The sequence below is a fragment of the Cupressus sempervirens genome, chromosome 8 (genome assembly GCF_028749045.1).
Source record: "Cupressus sempervirens isolate cs-2001-9-10 chromosome 8, ASM2874904v1, whole genome shotgun sequence".
Taxonomy (NCBI): Eukaryota; Viridiplantae; Streptophyta; class Pinopsida; order Cupressales; family Cupressaceae; genus Cupressus; species Cupressus sempervirens.
Window position 1 is genome coordinate 836,109,336 of NC_143125.1, and position 16,763 is coordinate 836,126,098.

A 16,763-nucleotide genomic window follows, 5' to 3' on the forward strand; every position below is an offset into this window, starting at 1 on the left:
TCTCCCCTTGTTCTATCTTCCTCAATTCTGGTGCAGTCCTTGGGCTATTCCCATATACAATTTGAAATGGTGATTTTCCAGTACTCCTATTTACAGAGTTATTATAAGAAAACTCTGCCTGTGGTAGAATCAAATCCCATCCGTTGGGCTTATCTCCAACTAAACATCTCAGCAAATTGCCCAGACTTCTATTTACCACTTCTGTTTGGCCATCAGTCTGTGGGTGATGCGTGGAACTAAATTTCAAGTCTGTTCTCAACTTCTTCCACAATGTCCTCCAGAAATACCCCACAAATTTAGTATCTCTGTCAGAAACTATACTCCTTGGAAGACCATGTAGTCTTACCACCTCTTTGAAAAATAAGTCTGCAATATGGACAACATCATGAGTTTTGTGGCATGGAATGAAATGTGCCATTTTGGAGAACCTATCAACCACCATGAATACTCAGTCATTACCCCTTTGTGTCCTTGGCAATCTAAGAATAAAATCCATACTTATGTCCTCCCATGGCCTTGATGGAACAGGAAATGGCTGATATAGGCTAGTATTTTGACTAAACCCCTTGGCAACTTGACAAACTTGGCAACTCTGTACAAACTTCTTCACATCCTGTGTAATTTGAGGCCAAAAATAATATTCTCTAAGAATGGAAATGGTCTTATCCCGACCAAAATGTCCTTCCATCCCTCCACTATGTTTCTCCTTAATCAGATTTTCCCTCATGGAACTCCTTGGAATGCACAATTGACTACCTTTGAACAACATGCCATCCTGAATCAAATAGTCTAACCACTTGGTTCTATCTACAGCAACAGGTTCTTTAGAAGCTTTCCATGCTTCAGCAAAATCAAGATCCTCGGGGTACAAATTCTTGAGTTCATCAAACCCAACTACTTCAACCTGCATTGTTTTAAGCAACAACTATCTCCTACTTAGTGCATCTGCAACCCTGTTAGATTTTCCACTTCTATGCTTCAACACAAATGTATAACTCTGCAAGAATTCTACCCACTTCATATGCCTCTGATTCAATTTACCTTGGCTATTTAGGTATTGTAATGCCTGATGATCAGTATACAAAAAAAAATTCTTTTGGCAATAAATAATGCCTCCATTTCTTTAAGGCCTGAACTATTGCATAGAACTCTTGATCATAAACATAATACTTCTTCTTTGCATCATTCAATTTTTCACTAAAATATGCAATAGGCTTACCTTCTTGGCTTAATACAGCCCCAATAGTGCTACCACTAGCATCACAATCCACCTGGAATACTTTTCTAAAATCTGGAAGTGCCAACACATGCTGTTCAGTCACCTTCTTCTTCAGCAATTCAAAACTTCTCACAGCTGCTGCAGTCCATTTGAACTCTTTTCTATCCCCTCTTATTGTATCAGTTAGGGGTGCACATATGCCACTGAAATTCTTAATAAACTTCCTGTAAAAACTAACCAGACCATGAAATGATCTTACCTCAGTAGCAGACCTTGGAGTAAGCCATTCCAAGATGGCTTTTACCTTCTTTGGATCCATTTTGAGACCTTCAGGTGATATAACAAATCCCAAATAGACTAACTCCCTTTTTGCAAAGATACACTTCTTTAGATTAATTAACAGTTTCTCTTCCCTTAGCCTTTCAAGGACACTACGAATATGCAGTAAATGTTCTTCCAAAGTCTTGCTGAAAATTAAAATATCATCCAAATAGACAATAACAAAATTTCCCAAGAACTTCTTAAGGACCTCATTCATGAGCCGCATGAAGGTGCTTGGGGCGTTCGTCAATCCAAAGGGCATGACTAACCACTCATAAATACCCTCCTTGGTCTTGAAGGCTATTTTCCACTAATCTCCTTCTCGAATCCATATCTAATGATAGCCACTCTTCAGATCTATCTTTGTGAAGTACTGAGCTCCACTCAAGCAGTTCATAAGATCATCCATCTTTGGTAAAGGAAACCGGTACTTGATGGTTATCCTATTTATAGCTCGAGAATCTGTGCACATCCTCCACTCTACATCCTTCTTTGGTGCAAGTAATGCAGGTACTGCACATGGACTCAGGCTCTCTCAAATCAAGCCCTTCCTCAACAACTCCTGAACCTGTCTATTTAGCTCCTCTATTTCAGTAGGAGTCATCTTGTGAGCAGCCTTGTTAGGAAAACTAGCTCCTAGAATCAGATCTATCTGATGACTGATTTTCCTTACTGGTGGCAATCCATCTGGAACGTTATCAGAGATAATATCACCAAATTCCCCTAGTAAATCTGAAACTTCAAATGGTATTTCACTACTACCTTCTTTATCTTTCCTAGGAATCAAAGCATAGCGCATATGCTGATGTTTCATGCTATCTAAAAACTTCCTTCCATCAACAAGACAAATCCTAGCACTGCTACATACCTTTTCACCTTCCCATTTCATGGGCTTCAATTTGTGGCGAACTCCATCCTTTGTCAGAGAGTATGTGTTTGCATGTCCATCATGTATTGCATGTCTATCAAACTGCCATGGTCTACCCAACAATAGATGGCAAACATCAATCGATATAACATCACAGAGAACTTCATCATGGTAACTCCCAATTTTGAATTTTACTAAACATTGTTCACTTACCAGGACCTTATGATCATCTTTTACCAAAGAAATCCGATAGGGTTGGGGATGTTTCTCCCTCTTGGGCTTTAGCTTAAAGACCATCTCTTCTGATACCAGGTTATCAGTGCTACCACCATCAATGATCATGTCACAACATTTATCCTCACACTTGCATCTGATTCAAAACAAACTCTTTCGTTGTCCTAGTTCATTCTCAACACTTAGTAGGACTCTTTCATTTACCAAGGTCTCTCCTCTTTCTGCATCCTCTGAATGTGATGATTGTGCATCCTCATCCACATGAGCAACCCTAGCTTGGTCCTCAGCTCTCCTATCTGTCCTTCCTTGTCGTTGAGGGCATTCAAAGGCACAATGAACTTCTTCATTGCAATGGAAACAGGTTCCATGGAAGCCTCCTCTTCCTTTTCCACGTCCTCTACCTCTTCCTCTTTGATTTCCAAAGTCTTGATCATGGGAGCGGTTGAAACCCTCATTCCTCTAGTTTCTGCTAGTACCCACATCTTCATTTTTCTTTTGGGTTTCATTGCGGCCTCCAGATGATCTACCGCTTCCCCTTCCTTCTTGACCTCGCCCTCTTTGTCTCCCTTCAAACCTTTTATTCAACTTCTCTTCAACTCGTAGGGCAAACTGGTATGCCTCTTCAACGTTGGTCATTCTTACCAGACTTAATTCCTCCTGGATGCTAGGTCGCAGCCCACTGATATAACGAGCAACCTTCTCCTTATTTGCTTCTGCATGCCCTGCTCTAATCAAGAGTCGGTAAAACTCCTCTGTATATTCTTGGATTGATCTTCCTGCTTGCTTTAACCCATGCATCTTCTTAAACAGATCAAGCTCGTAGTCCATAGGAATTAACTGCTTCTTCAATTTTTCCACCATGTGATCCCATCTTGTGATCTTCTCCTTTCCTCTTCTAAGTCTTTCTAGTTGAACCTTTTGCCACTAGATTTTGGCATGGCCTTTCAATTTGGTCTTTGCAAACTTAATTCTATCTGGGTCCCTTATATCCTCATACTCAAAGTATTCTTCCAGTTCATTGATCCAATCGATCAACTCATCTGGTTTCAGATTTCCTGAAAATATACCCACTTCAATTGTAGGTCTTTTCCCAAACTTAGTAATGGCCCTAAAAAGCCTTTCCTCTATAGGATTCAGAACTTCCCCGTCAACTTCCTCTTTTGGTCCCATTACTTCCTCTTCATTGTCATCCTCACTATTGTCACCTGTGGAAACATTTGCTCCTCTACGAAGCTCCTCTTGCAATGCTTGTACCTGCCTCTAGAGGGCTCTAACGTCCTCAGGATCAATAGCTCTAGCCCTTCCACCATGCTCTCTTCATGGAGGCATCTTCTAACTCGAACCCACAACCACACAGCCCTGGTGCAAACTGCCTCACAGTCGGCGCTCTGTCTACACACTCAGGAAAACTCGCTCTGATACCACTTGATGGGGACACGACCCAAGAACATAATGGACACAATAGAAAAGGGAAATTATATTAACTGAGAAAATAAGCTAGTACAAATAGTACAAAGAAAATAAACTTCAGAACATGCCCTAAGGGTTTACAATAGCATAAATCTGGAGAATATTTCTCCGTTTAGCACCTCCCCTCAAACTCCACTTCGAACTGCCTTTTATAATGCTAGAAATCTCCTTAAATAGACCCCAAAAGGTTAAGGACTAGGAGTACATTCTAGAAAGTGATAGTAGGCATCCACCGACAAAATAGAAGGTTCCGAAAGCTGTGTTAGAAGTCGGTGCAAATCTAGAAGAATCCAGAAATGGTAATCAAACTTTCGGCAGGCATAACTTTTGAACCGTAGCTCCTATTGACAAACTGTTTACATTTTTGGAAAGCTCTCAAAGTACTCTATAGCCCTAAGGACAAGGTTGGCTTTTCCCCCATTTTTTGACCCTTTTTTAGGTCATTTAATAACCCAAACCTGACTTTGAAGCATTCTTAGGAGGTCTCCAAAACTCGAAATACTGCAATAACTTTGAAACCGTGGGGCCTATTGACCTGATTCTTTTTTTGGAATGCTCTAAATCATGATTACATTCATCTGGCCAATTCACACCTTCTAGTTTACCGAAATGATGACCCAAATACATGCTCCTATTTTTTTGGGATTTTCAAATGCACTGATAGTTGAACTATGAGAGTTGGAACCTTTATTTGAGCCAAATGGGTATCCAAAAATGTAAAGACATGAAACAGAAACTAAGTCTAAGTACATTTTTTTGGGTGACACAAGATTGCCCTTATACCTCTAGATGCTCCTGCATCAACATTTCTTTAAAATAAAGATGGATATGTCTAAATTTTAGTACTATAGATGTGATAAGTTTGGATGTCTTGCAACAAAATGTCATGAAAGACTCAAGAACCAAGCCTATATAGAAAAAGAAAAAAATACAAAAAAAGGTACTATATTCATCATTATCAAGTGAGTTAATGTCTAGTAGAAATACTTGGGTCATATATAGTTGAGAATTAAAATGTATTACTAGATTCAAGGAACAACTTGACAGTCTTGATGAAAATTTAAAGGAAGTCACTATTGGAGATAACTCCACACACCCTATGATAGGAATTGGGTACTGCACTATACAGCTAATTTTGGAGTTTCTTTGTAACTAACATGAGTGCTATTTGTACTAGGAATTAGGATAAATCTAGTGTCCATCTTATCCCTAGAAGATAAAGGGTACTATTTCACCTTATTAGATGTAAAAATTCTTACCTGACCTAAGAAACCTAACATCAATAATTCTTATACTTTAGGAATTCGAGATGGATGTTTGTATAAACTATGTAATGTTCAAAATTAAGCCTTTACTCATGATGTTTTTAAAAAAGGAAAATTTAAAACTAGACATGCATTTGATATTATTGGATGTATAACAATGCCAAATACAAATGCTTAGAAAAAATCACTAAACTATGACTAACTACCCAAAAATTCCCGACGAGAATAAATCCTATCAACTAACTATATTATTATTATTATTATTTTAAGGAAAAGGTTGGAAATTATTAACAAAATAATTTTAATGCTATTACAATATTAAAAAATCTTGCTCCCCTCATGAAACAAAAACTAAGCCAACCTAACTTTAGAGATACCACCATTGTTGAATATTGAACTAAACATCTATACTCCAAAAAATTGCAAACAACCATACCTCTAAATCCAACAAAACCCATTATTATAAACTATAGGAAACAAAATGGGGCAAAAAAAACCAAAACTAAACATTGAACATAGGAACTAGTAGAGGCCGCAAATTGAGATAATCAAAAGTTTGTCAAACTTCATCCATTGAAAAGAAAAACTAGTAGACCAGTTGCTCCACATCCATGACAGTGAATTCATCACTCACATATGTAGTACCAAACAAACATCCCCAACAAGAAATTGATTGATAAAATGATATCAAAAATTTCACATTATTTATTTCACACTTCTCACTTCAATTGCCAAAGTAGTTCCCACAATGTTCAGATCCAATACATCCATATCCACCATATCATCCAGAGAAGGCAACTGAGCCACATCATCAAGAGACAGAGATAGATCCATTGCTTCCATGCTTAAAATTTCATCAAATGGACTCCCAATACTTTCCATCAAGCCACAAAATATGGTAGGATGCATATTATCTCTAGCATGTAAAAATATTATCTCATCTAAAGAAGCCACTTTATTTTGGAGATAGTTAGGCAAGGGAGCACTTAATTGACCATGGTTGAAAAATAGGAAGCCCAAAGTTAAATGAAATTCTTTGGCTTCAAAGGTTATCATAATATTAAAAAATGCTAACAAAAATACCTAGTGTTTGAGAAAAAGGTGCCTTGAAAACAATCCCCCCCACAAAACCAACCTTATTCCATAAATTATAGCTTCAAAGTTCTTCACAGTGTGATTCTCCCATGATAATACTAGGGCACACATTTTTTAAACAAAAGGAAGATACAATTTAGGAGTTTATGTGAGGTCATAAACATTAGACACAAAGATAGAAACTAGTTTCCATGGGTACAAAACTTGATGACCAATGGCGCATAAAATATCCTTACTAATCACTATTCTATGACAGTGCTTACAATGGAGGCATACAAAACTGAAGTAGTTATCCAAATCCATATTAGTATCTGCTACACCATTAATATTGGTTTATATAGGGTTATGAATAGTCAACTTGTGGCTATCTTAATCCTTAATTAGGTCATGATATCATTATTATATTATCATTTAGGTAGGTAGGTTAGCCTAGGTGTTATGTAGCATTGTGTCTATTCAACCTAAGTATAATTAGGTATATATAGGAGGTTGTGAGTCTTATTTAAAGATTATATTGTGAAGTATGTTCTCATTGGAGATATTTGGAGGTTACCCCCCTTGAGTGGCCTATTAATCTTACTTATTAACAAGTATTTATTTAATATTTCATATTATTTCTTCTATTGTGTAAGTTATTTCATTACAAGTGGTATCAGAGCATGATCTATTGAGTAAAGAATTAATTTACTTTCATTTATTAAATATGCTTTATTCCCTTCTGAAGATTTCCCTTTATGCATTTTTTGCATCTCTACTTAATAATTCATTACTAATTATTAAATAGCTTTTCTTTTTAGGTTACTCTTTTGGGTTTTGATGTCCTTTTATAAGGATTGATCTTTTGTAATCTTTTTTATCTCTTCCATTTCTAAAAATAAATTAGCATATTTTTTAGAGAGAAACCCTTGCCTCCTCTTGTCATTTTTTTCTGTGATAGGTTTTTGCATGCAAGTATTCGAAGGCTTTGTGATTTTTTTTTGATCAAATCCTTCATGGTATCAGAGTCAGATCTGCTACGACTTGTTCATTATTTGGAGAAAAAGGAGAATGAGGTTTTAGAGGATAGATCTGGAGTTTTCTTGGGTATTTTTTGTGAAAAGAGGGGGTTCACTAATTTTTAGAGCAGGTTGAGGCCAAATGGACATCATAGATGGATCTAGAAGATGTCAAAATCTCTTTTTTCATATAGTTTTTGTCTGATTTGGACAATGTTGATCTAGGAGGCAAAATTATTTTGCTAAGCAAGACCATACAACCTCTGCACATGTTTCAAGGTGAGTTGTTTTATCAAAAAATTAAAAAATATGCAAATTTATTTTTTCTAGCTTGCAAGCCCTTTTTGCCACTAGAAAATCTCTATCTGACAATGACAGGGGTCTGCATTTAATTTTCTAGGCCGGGTACTGCCTCAGCCTCACCTCTGCTTTCCTGCAGCCCCTGTGCTGCCTCATCACTGCTCCTCCTCCACCCAGGCCATGCTCTGCTCTTCTACCACACCAAGCCACCCAAGCTCAGCTCCCCTGCCACTTTGGTGGTTGTTATTTTAAAAATAAATAAATTATTATTTTAAAAAAAAAAAATCTCTTCTTCCGGGGGCCCTTTCGGATGTTTTGCAATAACTTGAGCATACGACGGTGTTTTTTCAATCTAAAAGAAGTGTCAGAAAGTTGGTTCTAAGATGGAGATGATGGAGAAGGAATTTTTGGGATTTTTTTTTAGATTGATACTTGTTTTGGCATTTGAAGTTTGTTGATGACTTCTATCTTCATAGGGGCATAACTTTTTGGTTATATTTCCATTTTTCGATTTGAAATAAGTGTCAAAAAGCTCTTTTCAAACACTTTTCAAATTCTTAGTCTTTTCACTAGTATTTGGTACCAAGTTTTTTATTTGTATCTGTAGCTTTTTTGTTCCTATCTCATTTACACAATCTATTTGTAAATTGGGGTTTGGTTTATTGAATTGTGGGGCGTATTTTTTTTAATCTTATTTTTCTGTTATTATATCATTATATCAGAAAACAAAAAAAACCCTTTCTAAAACAATGGCCAAGACCACTTCTTCTCTAGAAATTTTGACCCCTCACAATTATCACACCTGGAAGACCTCAATCACTCAGCTTCTCTAGTCCAAAGGGTTGTGGTCATGTTTAGATGTAGTTCAACCTATTCTTTAGAGGCCTTTTGAGATCATGTAGCATTAAAACAAAATAGATGAGGCAATAAAATTGATTGCATTATAGGTATCAAATAGTTTATAGTTTCATCTAGATGGGTGTAATACTCCTCTGGCTATGTGGACCAAGCTTGAGGGCTTGTTTGGTACTGTGAATGAGTTCAAGCACTTTAGATAGAGACATAGCTTACATCACTTGCACCATATTCCTTTCTGACTATTGATGACTTCTTGATGAAGTTTACTCAATAGAAATCCTTCTTGTAGAGTTGTGGAAAGATGAAGACTAATACTGAGTGCATCTATTTGATTCTCTCAAAGCTTCAAGGGAATTTTTAGATATTTTCTTCCACATTCTATTCCATCAAAGATGCTTTAGGGAGTCACTTTTTTATGCCTTCTTTTGAGGTCTTTTGTGATCACTTGACTAGAGTGCAGTCAAAACTCACACAGTTAGATACTATGACTAGTTCTAAGACAAAGGCATTGGTAGCTCAAACATCTATAGGAAAGCCAAAGTAGAAATCAAAGCATAAGACTAATTTAGTAGGAAGTGAGAGTTCCTCCAAGCCTCCTCCCAAATTAGATGCTCAAAAACCCTCTAAGAAGGGTAATACTTCTAAGTTTGGCGAGTCTTCCTCCAAGACTAAGAAGCATACAGGAAGGAAGGAAATCCAATTTCTAGGTGTTGGAAATGTCTTAAGGCATTAGAGGAGGCCATGCAGTAGTCTATTATTGTTTCTCTAAAGCCTCCACCTCTACCTACAGGGAAAGGACATGCTCTTTCTGCATGTGCATTGTCTTCTCCAACTCCTTGGATTATTGATTTTGGAGCTTCCCATCACATAACACACTCACCTGATTTGGTTACCTCACTTGCTTAGAGTGCTACTACACAAATTATAGTTGGTGATTCTTCTCAGCTTTCAGTCACAGGTTTAGGAGCTATCTCTTTAGAGTGTGGTTCACTATAGGATGTTCTCTTGGTTCTAGCCATTTCTATGAACCTCCTATCTATTTTTCAAATTTTTCATTCAAGCTCTAGAAAGATAGTTGAGTTCTCACCACATAATGTAGTTATTCGAGACTTCCATGATCCTAATTCACTTATTGCTATAGGGACTATTGATCTTCAGTCTCACTTATATTAGTTTGATGGCTTTGAGAGCTTCGATTCTATAGGTGTTTCTCTCATTTCTCATGTAGACACAGTGAGAAAACTTTGGCATGATCATTTTGGCCATATCAACTACAGATATTTACAGAAAATGAGTACACAGGAGCTAGTGATTGGATTACCTCAGATCTCTTTTACTGACAGTGTATTTCAAGGTTGTGCACTTGGCAAACATCATAGAGATCCTTTTCTAGCATGTCAATCCACAGATGCTAAGGCACCATTAGAGTTGATACAAATTGATCTTATGTCATTTCCCACTCCATCTCTTTTAGGTGCCTGATATGTGCTCACCTTCATTGATGACTTCTTTAGACACACATGAGTGTACATTTTGAAGTACAAGTCTGATGCCTTTGATTCATTCCAATCAAATCTTTAAGACCTTTGTGGAGAAGCAATCTAGTCGGGCATATCTTTTAGTTAGGCATATCTGCACTAACAATCGGGGGGAATATTTGAATCAATCTTTCAAATATTTTTGCACTGAGCATGGTTTACAATATTAGTTCTCTGTTCCACATACACCTCAGTAGAATGGGGTTGCTGAGAGAAAGAATAGGAAATTACAAGAGATGGCCAATTGTATGATATAGTCTCTTGCTATGAGTTCTTCATTTTGGGCTGAGCCTATCAATTGTGCCAACTATATTTAGAATTTTATGCCTCATAAGGGATTTTGACACATGACTCTTGAGGAGGCTTGGACTCATGTCAAGCCTAATGTTTATACTTTCTACATTTGTGGTAGTGAGGCTTGGGCATTTATTCCTGATGCTTAGTAGAAAATGATGGAGAAGAAGAGCCGATCACTCCATTTTGTTGGCTATTGTAAGGATGTGAAGGCTTATAGGTTGTTTGATCCTGATTCCAGAGATATCTTGTTTCAACAGGATGTTCAGTTTGATGAGTGTTATCCTTTTTTGGATCTTCTATCTTCAACTTCTTCTTCACTACCTAGTACTTCATCTACTCCTCTATAGGATTTTGCCTCCTCTGAGAAAGATCTTGAGATTGATCCCTCTTTTCCTACTCTACTAGAAATCCCCGATTGCCTCCTCCACTAGATGTTTTGGGAGTGCCTAAGTGGGCTTGTGATACTGTTGATGCAGCTAGACCTTTGGTAGGTGATCCTATGGATATTCGTTATACTTGTTCTTAGACTGCAAGTAGTGGCCTTTTGAGTCATGCCATTTTTTATGATCCTCAAAAATTTTCAAAGGTGACAAGACACTTAGAGTGGGATAGGGCTATGGATGAGGAGTATTCTATTAATAGGTACAAGGCACGTCTTGTAGCAAAGGATTTTTCACAGGTTGAGGGTATTGATTACTCTAAGACTTTTGCCCCTGTTGCCAAGATGAACTCTATTTGCCTTGTACTCTCTCTAGTAGCTTCACAGGGATGGACTATTTTTCAGATGGATGTAAAGAGTGCCTTTTTGCATGGAGACCTTCATGAGGAGATCTATATGGAGCAGTCTCATGGTTTTGTGCAAGACTCTTTATTGGTATGCTAGCTTCGAAGATCTTTATATGGTCTCAAACAGGCCCCTAGGGCTTGGTATGAGAAGATGGATTCCTTCTTGCTTGCTTCCTAGTATGCTCAGTGTTATTCTGATCCTATAGTTTACATTTAGCATGATGGGGCTAACTTATTGATACTTGTGCTTTATGTTGATGACCTCATCATCATAGGAAACTCAGTCTCCATGATACAGGGTGTTCAACAAGCAGTGAGAGAGTAGTTTGACATGAGAGATCTTGGACTTTTGCACTATTTTTTGGGCCTACAAGTTGTTCAATCTTCAGATGGGATAGCCATACTCTAGAAAAGTATACCCTGATATGCTTTAGAGATTCGACATGCTTGATTGCAAGCCTGCCCCCACACCTTTTTAGTGAGGTGTTGTTTTATCTACCACTTGCTCTACTCCTATAGTGGATACCACTCTATATAGATAGCTTATGGGTAGTTTTTTGTACTTGACACACACACACATCTAGATATTTCCTTTATAGTTGGACTTTTCTCTTGATTCTCCCATGATCCTCATGATATTCATTGGCAAGCATCCAAATTTATCTTGAGGTATATTAGAGGTACAACATGTTATGGCATTCACTACACATCAAGAGATCCTCACATTGTTAGATTCATAGATTCAGATTGGGTTGGTGATATTGATTATCACAAGTCTACTTTTGGTTTTGTATTTTATCTTGGTTCTTGTCCTATCACATGGTCTTGCAAGAAGTAGCATACTCATACATTATCATCTACTAAGGTAGAATACAAGGTAGCTGTACTAGCTAGTTAGGAGGTTTTGTGGCTTTGATAGTTGATGATAGAGTTTGGATTTCCTCTTGATAGTCCCACCTTTCTGTGGTGTGACAATTAGAGTGCTATACACATTTCACGCAACCCAGTTGAGCATCAGTGGACCAAGCACATTAAGCTTCACATGCACTTCATTTGGCATCTCATTCAAGATGGTATGTTGAGCTTGGAGTACATTCCTACTACTGAGCAGGTTGCAAACATCTTCACTAAACCTTTTGCATCGTCGCAACATCTTTATCTACGTTCTATGCTTGGGGTGAAGGAAGTTGTCCTTGGGGGGTCTTAGTGATGAGTCCTTCCTTCCTTCTTTTATTGCTATCTCTTTTTGGAGTAGAGTGTTACCCACTAGGTTTTCTCTATTTCTCCATTTTATAGAGATTTTGTTGTGATTGGGTACCTCATTAGGCCTTGTTGTCGAGACCCAAGTTTGCTTTTAGCTTTGTATTGTAGTTTCCTTGCTCTTTTTACATTGTTTGTAATTGCATTGTTGCTCATCTTAAGGGGTGGTGTTCGAGTAAAGAGCTAATTTAGTTTTATTTATTAAATTCACTTTATTTCCTTCTTAAGATTTTCCTTTATGCATCTTTTTTGCATCTCTATTTAATAATTAATTAGTAATTATTAAATAGTTTTCTTTTTAGGTTACCCTTTCAGGTTTTGATCTCCTTTTATAAGGATTGATATTTTGTAATCCTTTTTATCTCTTCCATTTCTAAAAATACATTAGCATATTTTGCAGAGCAAAACCCTTGGCTCCTCTCATCTTTTTCTTCTATGATAGGTTTTTGCATGTAGGTATTCCAAGGCTTTGTGGATTTGTTTCGATCAAATCCTTCATGATCTTGGCACTATATAGGTAAGATTTTTTCTCAACATTGGGGCAATTTTTGGAAGAGCATAGCTTTTAGATTTTAGCAAAATTTTTAAAGGGTTTTTGAAGACTATATTAAAGAAGCTATATTCTAAAATTTAGAGAAATTGGAGAAAATTTGAGAAAATTATTGCAGAATTACTATTTCTACACAATTTGTTAAGATCTACATATCTCTCACATCCTACCGAATTGGAGTATAACTTGTATTGAGTTTTTTAATACATAGTAGAGCAGCCTACATTTCAAAGCTTAGAGAAATTGAAGCAAAAATAAGCAAGTTATTGCAAAATTAGTAAAATTTACTTTCAAGGAAATAAATTTACCAATTTTTTGGATTTTTCCTAAGGGTATCTTGGCCCTAGTAAGTTATAGTGAAAAATAAAAAATAAAGAATTAGAGAATTTATATTTTATTTGTGTGATTTATTTGAAAAATATTGGTTTCCATAACAATAGGGTCTCCAACAAGAGGTAAAAGGAATGCTACCACACCAGGAAAATCTTCTAATCAAGATTGGGGAACAATAGAGGATACTAATCCCAATGAGGGCATAAGTAAGTTCAAGGAAGAGGTTGAGATGGATATGTGTCACCTACGAGGAGATATATCAGATATAAGAAGAATATTAAGAACCTGTATGAAGGAAACAAGGAAGGCGTGTCAAGCAATCAAGGTGAAACCTTCAAGTTGACTAATAATGACACAAATTTTAATACTCCTATTGGATCTAGGAATTTTTTTCCAAAGGTGGATATGTGCAAATTCAATGGAAAGGAACCCCTGACATGGATAAATCAAATGGAGAATTTTTTAAAGGTACATCAAACCCCATATGGACAAAAGATCACAATGGTTTCCTTATATCTAGAACCAAATCAATTCTTTTTGTATCATTGGCTTTGTACTCATCAGAGAAAAAAATGGTCTCACCATATCATGGTCAATTTTTATAGAAGAACTCTAAGCACAATATAGCAACAGTGCATGAAAAAAAACTTCTTTAGCCAACTTGCTAAGCTTTAACAAACAGGACCAGTTAAAGATTATATTCAAAAATTCCAAAATCTATCCTTAAGAGTAGATACGATTATAGTGGAGAATTTGAATGATTTATTCTTGGGTGGTCTCAAGGATCACATTTAACATGAGGTATGCATGTTTAGTCCTAGCTCAATAAATGAGTCTTTTATATTGGTACACAGGGTAGAGGAGAATTTCTTGAATCCTAGAAAGCAAGGGGCTAATGTTACAAGAGTAAAAGGTTATTCAACACCTTATCTTCCTCAACCTACTAGGTTGACTCCACAACAAATTGAGGAGAGAAGAACAAAAGGATTGTGTTTCAATTGTGATAGAAGATATAGTCGAGGACATAAATATAGTGAATGGAAATTGTTCTATATTGAAGGTCCAAGTGAGTAATAAGAGGATGAAACCATATCAGAGGAGGATAGGGAGTCAAGTGAGGAATCACATGATTCTTAACCAATCATTTCTTGTCATGCACTTTATGGTGTTAGTACACCACAAACTCTCAAGGTAGTGGGTTTGTTAAAGAAGAAGAAAGTAATAGTGTTGATCGACTTAGGTAATACTCATAATCTCATCCAAAAAAAGTTGGCAACTCTTCGAAATTGTTTTATATATCTAGCCCCAGAGTTTTAGCTTTTTATTGTAGACGGGGGCACACTTAGTTGTTCAAGGAAGAGTCATAGCATCAAATTATCCATGGGATATTATCAACTTGATACCCCAATGCATGCAATATTCATGGGTGTGACAGATATTGTTTTGGGAGTACAATGGCTTACAACATTGAGAATAATTGAGATGAACTTCCAAGAACTATTCAACCAATTTCAATTAAAAGGAAATGTAGTGGAGAGCCTCCAAGGGGATTGAAGGAAGAATCCCCATAGATGGTAAGCTTCCATGAAATGAAAAAATTTCTAAAGAAAGGAGCTGATGGATTTGTGACCTAGCTATGTGTTAGTGAACAGATTGTCCTTCGAGAAAATGCATGCAAAGCTTACCCTGAATTCCCAAGTGAAAGCACAAATCAACACCAATAGTTGGAAAAATGCTCATAGGATTGATAACCTTCCTCTGAATTTTATCGAGTATAGCTCCCCATGTGAGATAGTCAATGAATTAATTGTGAATACTTTTAACTAGAAAGCACAAAAGGATATCAAGCATCTATCCATAAATACAACTTAGATGCGTAAACCTAAACAATAACAAGAAAAGAAATGGTAAATGATACAAAGCCCATCCACCCCAACAAGTTACAAAGGATGAAGTTAAGAAACACATTATCCATCTTCTTGAAAAAGTATAGAAACAAAGCTATGGAGATGTAACAACATTTTTCAGAGAAAACTAAAGTGACACAAAGATCAGGATTAGTGGAAAGTAGATTGCTCAAACTCTAAGTTTTGACATGCAATTAACTTTTAGGTCTCCCTCCTCTAAAAGAATCAAGATGCATTTGCTATTACAATCACCATTATTGAAATCTAAAGTTTTTCTCTGCATTTCAAAAAAAGCACAACTCTCTTGTTTTCTAACACAAACAGTTTAGAAAGAAAGAAAGGAAACCCTAGCTCTACTCCCCATAACTTTTAGAAAAAAATGGAATAATTTTAAAAATAATCTGGAGAAATTTCTCTCTATGTTGTAGCACCAAGTCTGCAGTACTCGAGAGAAAAGATGGAACCCTATACTTACTTGTTGTCACCTATTTATTCTTCTCCTTGTCGATTTCAGTTCCCTTTCAAGTAACTAATTCTTGGAAATCTGTATTATTTGAAATCATCCCTCCGTTTAACCTTTAACCTTCTTTTTAATAGAAATAAGAATTAAAGTTTATGAGGGCACATATATTCTCGAACAGGTGGCATATATATGATGACTCATCAGATCCCTCTTTTGATAATATGGAAAGAAACAGTAAGAATACCGATGGTATGCATACCCTTACACTAATAATTGAAATTGTACCAATACTTAAAAAGTGCTAGCATTTGACCCCTTTGCATATAGAAGGCCATATTATGAGAATCAAAACAATGATAATAGAAAGAACAATGAGCTTTATCTTCATATTCTAGAACCACATTTTCCTGCGTATCTGATTACCATTTCTCCGAAAGTCTTATGCCTCAGTCCGAAGGTTATCTGCCCTATTTACCATTACAGAGATCATCTCACCACGATCAATAACCTTATCAATTTTTTCCATCATGACACCTTTAACTTCTGCAACCTGAGCTTTCACTCTGAAAATCCTGATTTTCTCTTCTGGATGCTCCACACAATAGTCCATCTGATCTTTCAATCTGGGTCCGAACTCCTTGTTAAGGCTGTTAGCAATAGCTATTTCTACTGTTCCACCACTGTATCTTTTTTTAAAGTCTTCTTTGATACACTCAAGGAAAGCCATGGGTACTTGCCATCCAACTGATTCCTCCAAAACAACACCATATGCTTTGAAAGCTCATGACCATGTTCATTCAGAGGGAGTAGTAGTATTCTAATTTTTTGTAAGCATATATGTTACCATGCCAATGAATCTACCGGTATGATAGATACCCTGTGAGATGGCCTATACGTATATGCAGGTTCTTAGATGTTCATGTCTCTATTATCGTTCCCTTGGTGAGCCTGATAGATGTAGGGATCGAGTTATCTCTTTTAAAATGTCTTGGCAAATGGTTTAC

At 36.6% G+C, this 16,763-nt stretch overlaps 1 pseudogene; it reads right to left on the reverse strand.

Annotated features, from left to right (window-relative positions):
* Window positions 1-16,060: 16,060 nt before the first annotated feature.
* LOC149545005 (vesicle-associated membrane protein 722 pseudogene) lies at window positions 16,061-16,522 on the reverse strand (annotated as a pseudogene).
* Between the last annotated feature and the right edge of the window lie 241 nt (window positions 16,523-16,763).